This window comes from Chaetodon auriga, chromosome 16 (assembly GCF_051107435.1).
Source record: "Chaetodon auriga isolate fChaAug3 chromosome 16, fChaAug3.hap1, whole genome shotgun sequence".
In the NCBI taxonomy this organism is placed as follows: Eukaryota; Metazoa; Chordata; class Actinopteri; order Chaetodontiformes; family Chaetodontidae; genus Chaetodon; species Chaetodon auriga.
Window position 1 is genome coordinate 10976606 of NC_135089.1, and position 13101 is coordinate 10989706.

Genomic DNA, 13101 nt, shown 5'->3' on the forward strand with positions numbered 1-13101 from the left:
CAGGAGTCACAGTAGTGTGTTAGGCTCCTCTGCTTACAGATGAGGATGGGAGGGATGAAAACAGAGTGAATAGAAGTCCTTCCACCCAGGGTTGATCCTCGGTAAAAGGCTTCATGTCTGGGTCAGCGGTAACAGCCAGCTGGCATTTGGCATCTCTGTTCTGGACAGAATGAACTAGGAAACCTGGGATCTGACTGGGTGGTCAGGTCACTCTCGCATGTGTGGCGGTACGAGGGCTGATACAGTCTTATGGACAAGGTCAGAGTATATAAATTTGAATAGGGAAACCGACAACGCCACCCTGGGATTTTTCACCCAGGGAATTCTGGATAGTGGAGAGGCACGCAGGTAAGTTATACAAAGGAGGACGGAGGTGTGGTTCAATGTCAACCAAAGGTTTATTAACAAATCATGCAAGGTAAAAGAAAACAAATTTTAAAAGAAAACTAAGGTGTTAACACTCCACTCCAACGGGGAAGCTTACCGACAGTGCAGGGGAGACCTGGGGGAGGAAGTCCAACTTAAAAAGAGGAGCACCCCACTCACACGTGACACCTAACCCAAAAAGTGAATTACACTGCAACTAAACTCCAAAATCACACCACACACAAGGGACACCGCCACCCGGGACACCACCACCACCGTCGGCTCCCAACAACTAGAAAGGAGAGGGGAGAACACAATTAGTTGAAATGTTACTAGTTATTGGCATTAAAAGCCGCAATAGGCAAGCAATTGGTAACAACAAAGGAAAACCAAAAACAAACAAACCAACCAAAAAAAGGAAACAAAGAACACAAGCCTCTGGCCAGAGAAACAAAAGAACAAATTTACATGAACCTTAATTCAAAATGAAAATTAATTAATAACTAACCAACCAAAAAAGTAACACAATGCACTCTAACAGGCAAAAGTGCCTTATCCCATCGGAGCCCCCCCACACACACACGCGCACTCACCCGTCCACACACGCACGCACACGCACACTCGCACACCCACACACGCACACACAGTCCAGGCTGGGCAACCACCGCTGGGGCCCGATGTTAGGAGAGGAGCTGGACCGAAGTACCAGGGCCCAAACAACCACTCCAAACTAGTCCCAACACGATGCGGTGGCAGCGATAGCAAGCTGGGCAAGCAGCGGCGAGCGGAGCAGGCAGTAGCGAGCGAAGCGGAAGCAGGAGCAGGAGCAACATGCACGAGAGACAGGCAATAGGGGTCGGCGAAGCAGCAGCGTTCCTGCACTTATCTTAACATCCCGGTTCGATCCCCTGGTCCGGGTCAACGGGCATTCAGCCAGTGAGGAGAGAGATGCAGAGGCGCTGCACGGCTCGGTGTAAAGAGGAGCGTCTGTGGTGCGCCGGTGATGCCTTAGCGCCGCTGTGAACACAGACCAGTGAGGCGTTTAGCACCTGGGCTAGCCGGCTATTGCTAGGCTAAACCTACATTAATGTGTCCGTACCTGGTCTCCTTTCTGTCTAGTACTTATGGGCAAGACGGAAGATCGCCACCATCCTCTTAACCACGAGGGAACACTTAAAAAGAACACACAGCCGAACCATTTACTAGGCTAATGTGAGCTAAAAATGCCTGCCGGTATGCGGCCGCGTACCTACCTGCACAGGGAAGAGAGGAGGAAGTGGAAGGCTGGGAAGCGGAAGGGCCTTCGAGCCAGGAAGTGAGAGGATGAGGGAGGGACGCAGTCTACCTTTTATACCTTCGCCCTCTGCACCGATAGGCTAATGCGCCAAGTATTGTACAGAGCAGCCGAACCACCGGTATTCAGCCCCAGCAGCATATCATACTGCTACAATCCACCCCCCCCTTTTCCATCGTCGACCCGACGATGCGCTGGAACAAGGTAACGTTAGTGCCAGGGTCTAAAGAGAGCAGACACAGCATTCGACTGGGCAGGTGGAGGCCTTGCCTGGGCCATTTCGTGGGCAGGCCTAGGAAGATGATGGGGGTTTGAATGATGGCCGGCCGTGGATCGGACTGTCCGCCGCATGACCACTTCGTTACTCCCTGAGGGAGGGACCACGAATGGGGCGGAATGAGTGGAGGGTAGGGGTACTGCTGCCTCAGCAGGAGGGGCTGACGCTGGCTGTGCCATACGTTGCACAGCAGTCACACTGCTCTCTGGAGGGGAGACAGCTGAGGGTGCAGAATGGAACAGGGCCAAAGGTACTGTCGCAGCGGCAGATGGTGCCACTGCAGGTGCCGTTTGGACTTCTCTTACCACTCGCCCAGCTGGTAGAGCAGGGGTCTCCTTTACCAAGGCCATCAAATCCTCATCCGAAGATTCATCTTGCGCCACAAGCTGGTCAGGTGGGGTGGCAGGGGAAGCAGGCATGCTGTCTGGAGAAGCAATCCCCACAACGGCCTTAAGCAGTGTTCGGTGCACCCTCTTGACTTTGGTAAGGTCATCTACTGGGGCAACCGTATACACAGGACCTTCTCCAGTGGGGGCCTTAAGCACCTTATGCAGAGTTGGATTCCACTTATCCTGAATCTTACACCGACCCCTCCTGCCAAAATCCCGCAATAGGACCATCTGACCCTCCACGAGGGGCCCAGACCGAACGGTCTGATCATGGCTCCTTTTTCGGCGCTCAGCTGCAGCCTTTAGCCTATCTCGAACCCCTTCGAAGGCCAGTTGCAACCGAGTCTGGTGCTCTTGCACCCACTCGTTCACGGTCCCACCAACAGGATCCTGCACCCTCCCCAACAAGAAATCAACTGGGAGCCTTGCCTCACGACCAAACATGAGGAAAAAGGGCGACTCCCCAGTCGATTGATGGGGGGTGGTATTATAGGCATACAGTACCTGTGGTAGACAAGAATGCCAATCGCGTTTTCGAGAGGCTGGAAGGGTGCGCAACAGGTCGTGAAGCGTGCGGTTAAACCGCTCGCATTGCCCATTCCCTTCTGGATGGTATGGGGTGGTTCGGGACTTCTCGATCCCATAAAGTCCACAAAGCTGTCGGATGAGTGCGCTTTCAAAATTCCGACCTTGATCGGAATGTATGCGGGCCGGGACACCAAACTTAGAGAACCACTCAGTGACCAGCACCTGGGCCACAGTAGAGGCTCTCTGATCGCGAGTGGGAACAGCAAGGGTATATTTGCTGAACACATCAGTCAGCACAAGGACACTCTCCAGCCCATTACAGGTGGGTTCCAGCATGGTGTAATCCATGGCCAACAGTTCGTTAGGCTCTGAGGCTAGCAGATGCCCCATGAAGCTCCGGACCGGTGGCCCTGGATCCTTGGCCACCTGGCACCGCTCACAGGCTTGGCACCAGTGCCTCACATCAGAGGTCATCCCGGGCCAATAGCACCGCTGCCTAAGCAGTTCTAAGGTCCTGTCCACACCTTGGTGGCCGTGGTTTTGGTGAACCTCGGTGAGGACCTTGTTCTTCAACGCGACTGGCAACAGGACCTGGAGAACTGCTTCTCCACCATCTGGGCGCAAAACCTGCCGGTAGACCACTCCAGCCCCTTCCGTCAGCCGATCCCACTGCTTGAGGAGAACCAAAGCTAGCGGGGATAGCTGCTTGCGCTCCTCCCGGTCAGGATATCGCTGCTGCCTCCAAAACGCTAGCACCTCCCCAATCACAGGGTCGGCCTGCTGAAGTGTGCTAATGTCAGCAGGCAGATGCTGAGGCAAAGCTAAGACGGCAGCCTGACGGGCTTCAAGCCCCCGAGCTTGCAGAGCTTGCTTCAGGGGTGGTGGGAGTGTGGTTCCAGGGGCGACAGCGTCGAGATCCACTGCCACCGGTGGGTGCAGGCGGGACAGGGCGTCCGCATTTGTATTGCTCTTACCCGGGCGGTAGCGAACCTCAAAGTCAAAGGCCGCAAGCTGGGCTGCCCAGCGCTGTTCCAGAGCACCGAGTTTGGCAGATGACAAGTGGCTAAGCGGATTATTGTCTGTGAAGACAATACACCGGTGACCGAGCAGGTACTCACGGAACTTCTCCGTCATAGCCCACTTTAAGGCCAAAAACTCCAGCTTCATGGAGCTGTAATTGGCTGGGTTGCGCTCTGTAGGCCTCAAACCTCGGCTTGCGTACGCTATTGGCCGGACCTTCCCATCCTGCTCTTGTGAGAGTACTGCGCCCAAGCCCCCATGACTCGCGTCCACCTCCAGGATGAAGGGGAGGGAAAAGTCAGCGTAGGCAAGCACAGGAGCATTGGTGAGCCTAGATTTTAAGGCCTCAAAGCTGTGCTGGTGTTCTGGGGTCCACTTCTCTGCCACCCGGCCTGCCGACCGCTTGGACTTGGATCCCCCAAGCTCGGCCACAAGGCGGTGTAGAGGGGCAGCCAACTTGGCGAAACCCTCCACGAAGCGGCGATAATAGCTGGCAAAACCGAGAAAGGACCGCAGCTCCAAGATGGTGGTGGGGGGTTGCCAGTTGGCTACCACCTCCACCTTGCCTGGGTCTGTGGAGACACCATTGGCAGAAATGACATGCCCGAGGTAGCTCACCTCTTGTTGGAAGAAGGAGCATTTTGACAGCTTGGCCTTCAGGCCCTCCTGTTGCAACCGCTGCAGCACCACCTCCAGCCGCTCGAGATGTTGTTGAAAGGTGGCGGAGAAGACCACAATGTCGTCCAGATACAAAAGCAAGGACTGACATTGCTGGTCTCCAAAGATCCTCTGCATGAGCCGCTGGAAGGTGCTAGGGGCATTACACAGCCCAAAGGGCATGCGGTTCCACTCAAACAGCCCGAAAGGAGTGCAAAAAGCTGTCTTGGGTCGGTCGGCCTCCGCAACTGGAACCTGATTGTACCCGCTGGCTAGATCCATAGTGGAAAACCAGCGGGCTCCAGTCAGTGCATCCAGCGATTCCTCAATACGAGGAAGAGGGAAGGCGTCCTTCCTGGTCCTGCTGTTAAGTTGCCGGTAGTCGACGCACAAGCGCAGACTGCCGTCTTTCTTCTTAACCAGCACGATTGGCGAAGCGAAAGGGCTGCTGCTTTCCCGGATGACCTGCGCACCGAGCAGCTGGTTGATATGCTCTTTAACCACCTCGTATTCCGATGGGGGAATACGCCGGTAGCGTTGACGGACGGGGGTGTCATCCAAGAGAGGGATTTCATGAGAAATCAAGTTAGTGCAGCCCAAATCACCGTCGTGAGAAGAGAAGACTGTGGTGTGCTTACGAAGAAGGCCTCGCGCTTCCTCTTGTTCTTCGGCTGACAAAGCCGACAGGTCCACTGCATCCACTGGGTCTGACAGTGGAGGGGCCACAACCTGGGATGCCATAGTGGCTGCATGAGATGGAACCTCCTCAACACCAGGAGGCAAGCTCACCACACGAACCTCACTCAGGGCACCTACCACTGTTCGAGGATAAAGCAGCACATCCGAGGAGCCCACATTCACAATGGGGATGTATGCAGTACCGTTCTCGACTCGAACCAGTGCTGGGGATGCCAACAGTCCAGCAGGAAGTCCCTGATCAGAGGGCTCAAAGAGCACAGTAGTGCCCGAGTACTGTGCTGAACACGTTGCCAGGACCACCTGCATGGTGCCACCAGGAATGCGGCACGCCTTCCTGCCTCGCACCTTGACCGTACCGGCGGCCTCAGAAGGAGGGTCTTTGGAGGCCTGATGGCACCTCTGCAATGCCTGCACCACGGACTCTGGGGCTCCAGTGACAATGGGTAGATCAAACAAGCCTAGTCCATGTTGTCCGAACAGCACCCTATAACATCTCTGTAGGATGTTCATCCCCAAAACACCAGGTGCATGAGGAGAAGCATCCGCCGGAGGGTCTTTGACCACCAGTACCCCACACCCTGGCAAAAGCCTACCACAAAGCTCTACTTCAAGCTCCAAGTAGCCAAGGTAGGGGATGGGCAGCCCGTTGGCCGCTCGAAGCTGCAGCCAATGGCAGGACCGAAGCCTCTCTTGGCCCCAAGCCTCAAAGTGCTGCCGAAAGAAGCTCTCGGTAATGGTGGACACCATTGACCCGGTGTCCACCAGACAAGGAACCACGACTTGCCCCATGACCACATCCACGTGTGGACAAGCAGCAATTAGCTTAGTTTCATCCCCATCCCCCAAGATAAGTGGTGAGCCGGTGGTTGCTCCCCCCGAACTTTGGCTCTGCAGTTCGGCGGGCGCTAGTTTCCCGGGTGCTGCACTGATTCATGAAGCATGCCCGGCCGAGAAGAAGCGGGCGCTAAAGGTCTAGGGCGGGAAAGTGCACGCCCTGCTTCACACTCCCTGGCAAAATGGCCAGGTTGCTGACACCGCCTGCAAATTACTGGGCCACGGTGGGGAGGATGACTGCGCTGCTGGCTGGCCTGCAGCTGAACCAGGGTTTCTGTGAGCTTGTTAAGCTGTTCCTGTTGGAGCCTTAACATCTCTTTCACCTCCAGCAGCTCACCCGCCTGAGGTGGATTAGCCGCCGGAGGGGCACTCTGAACACTGCACTGTAACCCAAGCAGAGAGGGAACCGAATGACTCCGGCCCCGCACACCTCCCGGCAACCCCTCTCGCTCCCACCTAATTGCCTCTGCTCTTACCTCGAGCAGGGTGACAGCAGGCTGCCTGCGTACAAGCTGCTTTAGCTCACGGCGAAGGGAACCATCAATGACATTCTCAACGAATTGGTCACGCAGTAGAACATCTGCATTTAGCATGTCACTGGGAGCACGCTGTTTCACCGACGTCATCAGACTCATTAGCGCGAGGGAGAACTCCTGAAGAGTCTCCCCCTCTTGCTGGCGCCGCGAGAAAAAGGCTTCTTGTAAGGCAACGTACGAGTCTGAGCAACCATACAGCTCCCGGAGAACAGAAATAATTGCAGCCGGGTCACTTCTCTCTGCACTGGAACGATACTTTATCTCTTCACGCGGCTCTCCCTCCAAGTGGTCAAAAAGAAAAAAGGCCTGATCGATTGGGGACAGGTGGCGAGCTCTCATACATGCCTGAACCTCTTCTATCCATTCCTCTAGCCCTAGGCCTGACCTACCCCTAAAGACTGGGCACTTCCTGTCTCGGGGTACCAAGATCAGCCTCTCTGTTCCAGGGGCGCTAGAGGTGGAGGGTGCTAGAAGAGGCTCAGTGGGAACGGGGGGTGCAGCACTAGGGCCAGGCACGGCCGCAGCCTGCTCCCGCTGCAACCTATCGTTCTCCGCCCTCAACTGTGCCACCAAGTCCCTCAATTCTTGCAGCTCTCCCTCCATTGTCTTTGACTGTTAACAATAACTCTGGACACCAATCTTACCACGATAAACAGGAAACCCACTGCTGCTTCGCCTCCACTTGATGACTTCACACACAATTTACAATCAGGGGAATAGGCAAATCAGGTATGAAAAGAAAACAAAAACAAACAGAAGGACCAAAAAAAAAAAACACAAAGAACACACACCTCACCCTTACTAAGTATATCCTGCCGACAACGCCAAGTTGTGGCGGTACGAGGGCTGATACAGTCTTATGGACAAGGTCAGAGTATATAAATTTGAATAGGGAAACCGACAACGCCACCCTGGGATTTTTCACCCAGGGAATTCTGGATAGTGGAGAGGCACGCAGGTAAGTTATACAAAGGAGGACGGAGGTGTGGTTCAATGTCAACCAAAGGTTTATTAACAAATCATGCAAGGTAAAAGAAAACAAATTTTAAAAGAAAACTAAGGTGTTAACACTCCACTCCAACGGGGAAGCTTACCGACAGTGCAGGGGAGACCTGGGGGAGGAAGTCCAACTTAAAAAGAGGAGCACCCCACTCACACGTGACACCTAACCCAAAAAGTGAATTACACTGCAACTAAACTCCAAAATCACACCACACACAAGGGACACCGCCACCCGGGACACCACCACCACCGTCGGCTCCCAACAACTAGAAAGGAGAGGGGAGAACACAATTAGTTGAAATGTTACTAGTTATTGGCATTAAAAGCCGCAATAGGCAAGCAATTGGTAACAACAAAGGAAAACCAAAAACAAACAAACCAACCAAAAAAAGGAAACAAAGAACACAAGCCTCTGGCCAGAGAAACAAAAGAACAAATTTACATGAACCTTAATTCAAAATGAAAATTAATTAATAACTAACCAACCAAAAAAGTAACACAATGCACTCTAACAGGCAAAAGTGCCTTATCCCATCGGAGCCCCCCCACACACACACGCGCACTCACCCGTCCACACACGCACGCACACGCACACTCGCACACCCACACACGCACACACAGTCCAGGCTGGGCAACCACCGCTGGGGCCCGATGTTAGGAGAGGAGCTGGACCGAAGTACCAGGGCCCAAACAACCACTCCAAACTAGTCCCAACACGATGCGGTGGCAGCGATAGCAAGCTGGGCAAGCAGCGGCGAGCGGAGCAGGCAGTAGCGAGCGAAGCGGAAGCAGGAGCAGGAGCAACATGCACGAGAGACAGGCAATAGGGGTCGGCGAAGCAGCAGCGTTCCTGCACTTATCTTAACATCCCGGTTCGATCCCCTGGTCCGGGTCAACGGGCATTCAGCCAGTGAGGAGAGAGATGCAGAGGCGCTGCACGGCTCGGTGTAAAGAGGAGCGTCTGTGGTGCGCCGGTGATGCCTTAGCGCCGCTGTGAACACAGACCAGTGAGGCGTTTAGCACCTGGGCTAGCCGGCTATTGCTAGGCTAAACCTACATTAATGTGTCCGTACCTGGTCTCCTTTCTGTCTAGTACTTATGGGCAAGACGGAAGATCGCCACCATCCTCTTAACCACGAGGGAACACTTAAAAAGAACACACAGCCGAACCATTTACTAGGCTAATGTGAGCTAAAAATGCCTGCCGGTATGCGGCCGCGTACCTACCTGCACAGGGAAGAGAGGAGGAAGTGGAAGGCTGGGAAGCGGAAGGGCCTTCGAGCCAGGAAGTGAGAGGATGAGGGAGGGACGCAGTCTACCTTTTATACCTTCGCCCTCTGCACCGATAGGCTAATGCGCCAAGTATTGTACAGAGCAGCCGAACCACCGGTATTCAGCCCCAGCAGCATATCATACTGCTACACATGCATCAAAGCCAAAAGATTTTACTCATTCTCTTTTTGCTATTTAATAGCAGACGACAGATGTAAGGGGGAGATGTAAAAAAAAATATGCTGTGTTTAAAAGGATGAGCTGTGTTTCCATGATCTCTGAATGATTCCCAGGTGGGATGTCCTCCTGGCAGGCCACAGGCTTGAGCAAGAGTTTCTGATTGTTTGAAGCAGTCAGCGATTAGTCACGCAGTTCTTAAATATGGCTGATGGATAACAGCCATGTCGTCTTCAGGGGCCTGAACTATATCTTCTTTTTTTTTTTTTTTTTTACTTGACTAGATGAGGTTATTCACCCTTTTCTCGGCCAGGCTGGATTGGATTAGATTAGACTGGGGCCTACCAAAGTAATTAAGGTTGAAATAAGCCTGTTTAGCCAAAGAACTACTTCAGCTCAAAGCTATGTGATCCCTTTAGAGCGTTATAGTTCCCTGTAGTTTCTGAAGAAATACTGTTTTACCTGCAGTGAAGGGGATTTCCCCTTCATTTTACAACTCTGCGTGTGTGCGTGCGTGCATGTCTGCATGCACGCGTGTCAGTATTGACCATAAACTAATGCTCTAGAGTGCTGCCTCTCCACTTGAGCTTCATTGAAGTTTAGTACAAATTACTTTTAGCGATTTCAACCATTTATCCACTACTGTTGAGAGCTTTTCATCATTTATCCATTACTACTTACTATCATGATTATTACTTTTACTAATATCAACTATTTTCACAGTTTATCCATTACTTTAAGCTATATTTTAACCATTTATACACTTCTTTTAGCTGACTTTTTCAACCACTTATCCATTCTATTTCAATGATTTATCTATTATTTTCAGTCTTTCAACTGTTTATCCATTACTTTTAGATAAATCAAATTGTGATTTCTATTATTTCTATTAGTTGAGCTCCTTTGCATGTACCCCAAGTAGCCCTGAATGGGAATCACTGCTGCAGAGGAAATACCCTCCCACCACACATACACATAGCTGCCAGGATTTAGCACAGGCAGAAGAGGCGGCTGTCATTTTTCACAGACAAATGCTGCTTGTCCAGTGTTAACTTTTGCAGCATGGGAGTCATTGCTATCACATTATCACTGTGTTAAGTTTATCCATTCCCTGTATGCCACACACAATATCACAGTTCGCACTTTATCTTCATGTTTGTCTTGGAAATATATAACTCAGATTATTTGTAAATGTCTGATCCCTTGAAGTCTTGGCTGAGGATATCAAAGAGTTGAAATAGCTTCTGAGGCACTCTGTTTGTCAAGTTAATAAATGAATGAAGCAATCCAAGTAAGCTCTTCCAGGTAAGGCGTTGCAGGTAAGGAATCTATCACTCCAGGGCTCTGCAAGTTCAAAAGTTCAGGTCCCACTTGACACTTGAACTGGGTGACCTGCAGAGCGACAGCTTTGTGTGGTGATTCGGCCGCAAATGTCTTCTTATCGCCATTTGTTGGTCTGCTCAGATACACATTGAAGTTACGTAACTTTTACAAAAGAACGGCATATGCTTGTCTTGTTCTTGTCTGTACCACAGGGTGTGTAACATGATGACGCGCTGCTCAGAGCACATTTATCTTTGATTAGGTGAATAATGTAGGTGACCATCATGTCTGAGTCGGACAACAGGAGAAGGCGGGAGTGAGTCACATGGAGAACCTGACTGAGTCATGTTTATGTGGAGTGTGTGTTTGAGTTTGAGTGTGTATGTGTGTCTGTGTGTGTGTGTGTTTGCCCCACTCTCCCTTTACTCTCCTCCTCTGCTGTTCAAGAGAAGAGTGGAAAGTCCATAAGCAGAAGTTGGAAACTACAACCACAACCAGCCAATGCACAGGACACTTATTCATAGACTCACACACACACACACACACACTTGGGGTGGGGAACAAGAGCAGCAGCAGTGGCAGTAGCAGTAAATTGGTACAGACATCCGTCAGAAGCCCCATGAGTCACCCACTGGAAAACGTACAGCTCTCCAAAGCCAGAGTAGATATCCATCAAAAGTGATTGCGGCTGGTGCGAGCTCCTGCAAAAACACATTTAGATATACACACAGTTACGTCCATACACACACGAGCACGTGCTCAGTCGCACACAACAACACACATTAAGTGCATACCCATGCATGCACCCACACATGCACAGTGGAGTGGAGATTTTTGTGGTGTTGATGGTAAGGTGGTGGAGGAATAAAGAGCAGTATGTTGTCCAGAGGGGAGACAGCAAGCCTTGGGAAGCCATGCGTAACCACTGCAGAGCCTTCATGAGGCTTTTAATTGCAGCCAACTTTACTTGTGAGGTCACCTGACAATATTAATACTGACTCAAGAGTCAACCTCAAATCAATCTCCTGTTCTTTGATTTTTTTTGTGAGTGCAAGCCACTAATCGAGAAGCCAAGCACTGCCACCTGTCAAAACCATGGGTATGGAGCATGGTGGAGAGTAACGCAAATTGATACGATTGATCCAGACACAAAAGAGCCTTAGATAGCTGTAACCAGCTCCTGCCAGAAAACAGAGAACAGTCTGATACCCACAGGATACTTATACCAGGCAATCAGGTGTATCATAGGTAAAGTGTGTGTTTGATGAGAGTCAGGAGGGCAGAGTTTGACGTTAGCGTAGGCTTTTCCTGAGTGAATACTGTTCAACTTTCCCAATTCCTCTGAACTGCATAAGAGATCTCCCATATGGCTGATATATATTGCCCACATGTGCTACACACATTACACTTGCACTCGAATAATGTGGAACATGAGAGAACATAAGGAGAAGCCCTTGTAGAGCTGTTCAGAGGATCTAAATAGCTCAGTATGGCACTGAAGCTGTATGCTCTCCATGTTTTTTGGGAGATCTTTTTTTTTTTCACTTGTAATAAATCAAGCGTGTGTTGTTCCTGCCACCCAGCCTGCTGTGTGTAAGCTCTGCCCCTCCAGCCATCTTTCATGGCTTTGATATAGAGTACATCATGAAGTTATGAATATGTAAAAATGTTCCAAGTGATGCTCTAGGAAAATATATTCATTGCAATTAGATACAGAGATATGGCTATGCATCCATTTACTTGCAGGATTTAGATTCAAAAGCATATCAGTATTATAGGAGTTAGAAAACAACTGAAACTGAGAGAACGCAGACACACAGCAGAGGGAAACGCACTGGAGTGTCAAACTTGCTATCAAAGCGGCTTATTATGAGCTGATGTTCGTGAGTCATTTCTCCCTTTTCTCTGTCTTTGCCCGATTCTTTACCCAGGCTCCTGCTCACCTCACAGAGGGCCCAACGGCTGTATTATGCTGCGTGGTCATGCAGGGCGGTGCTACACAGATTCCTAAGACGTCGGACATTCTGGTGTTGGTGGGGCCAGTGGCTGCAGCCTGCGCCTCACACATGACCTCCTCAAGGTCAGCGGGTCAGATCCTGTGATAATCCTGTCCGCATAGCAACATGGCATGCATGCGTTTGTCCTCTCTTTAAACCAGAGGGATTGAAGTTGTTTGCACGTTTACTTGCCTGAGTGTGTTTTCATGTTGAGGCTGTTGCTCTTCTGGATGGGCACTTAATTTGCCACCTGATGCTCAACAATGGTGTTTTACGTTTTGACCGAGAGGATTGAAAACACACTCCATGCTTTATTTGGCAGATGGTTTTGTATCTCATTTCGCTGTGCACGTGCTAGAGCCCTTATGTGAATGTTTGAGCATGCACATGTCTGCGCAAGCATTTACACTCACATCTTAGTGTGGATGTGTGTGTGTGTGTGTGTCCCAGAGGGAGGTCAAAAGGCCCACACCTGCAGGAGATCTGCAGAGAGCATCACTGTCATCTGGAGAAGCAAGAACAGAGAGACAGAGGAGATGAAACAGAGAACAGAGGGGTCTCTCTCCGCCCCCAGACATTATTATTTCAAGCTTTTCTCATCATATTGAGGAAGAGGGGAACAATGCACAGTGCACACACGCACTTGGAGCGCTCAGTGAGAGCAGCACAGTCAGCTCTTTCAGCAAACAGAGGACAGAGAAAAATCAAAGAGCAGAGAGGAGAAGGAGGG

The 13101-nt window shown here is 51.0% G+C and overlaps 2 long non-coding RNA genes across 2 annotated transcripts; both read right to left on the minus strand.

The window, feature by feature from the left end:
* Window positions 1-375: 375 nt before the first annotated feature.
* Window positions 376-1688, minus strand: LOC143334495 (uncharacterized). The gene is made up of 3 exons (XR_013078336.1): window positions 1620-1688; window positions 1466-1538; window positions 376-1383 (listed from the first exon to the last, which is right to left on the minus strand). It is a non-coding gene; the product is annotated as an uncharacterized LOC143334495 (long non-coding RNA).
* A 5897-nt stretch (window positions 1689-7585) lies between these two features.
* LOC143334540 (uncharacterized) lies at window positions 7586-8898 on the minus strand. Its single transcript, XR_013078339.1, has 3 exons — window positions 8830-8898; window positions 8676-8748; window positions 7586-8593 (listed from the first exon to the last, which is right to left on the minus strand). It is a non-coding gene; the product is annotated as an uncharacterized LOC143334540 (long non-coding RNA).
* Window positions 8899-13101: the final 4203 nt, after the last annotated feature.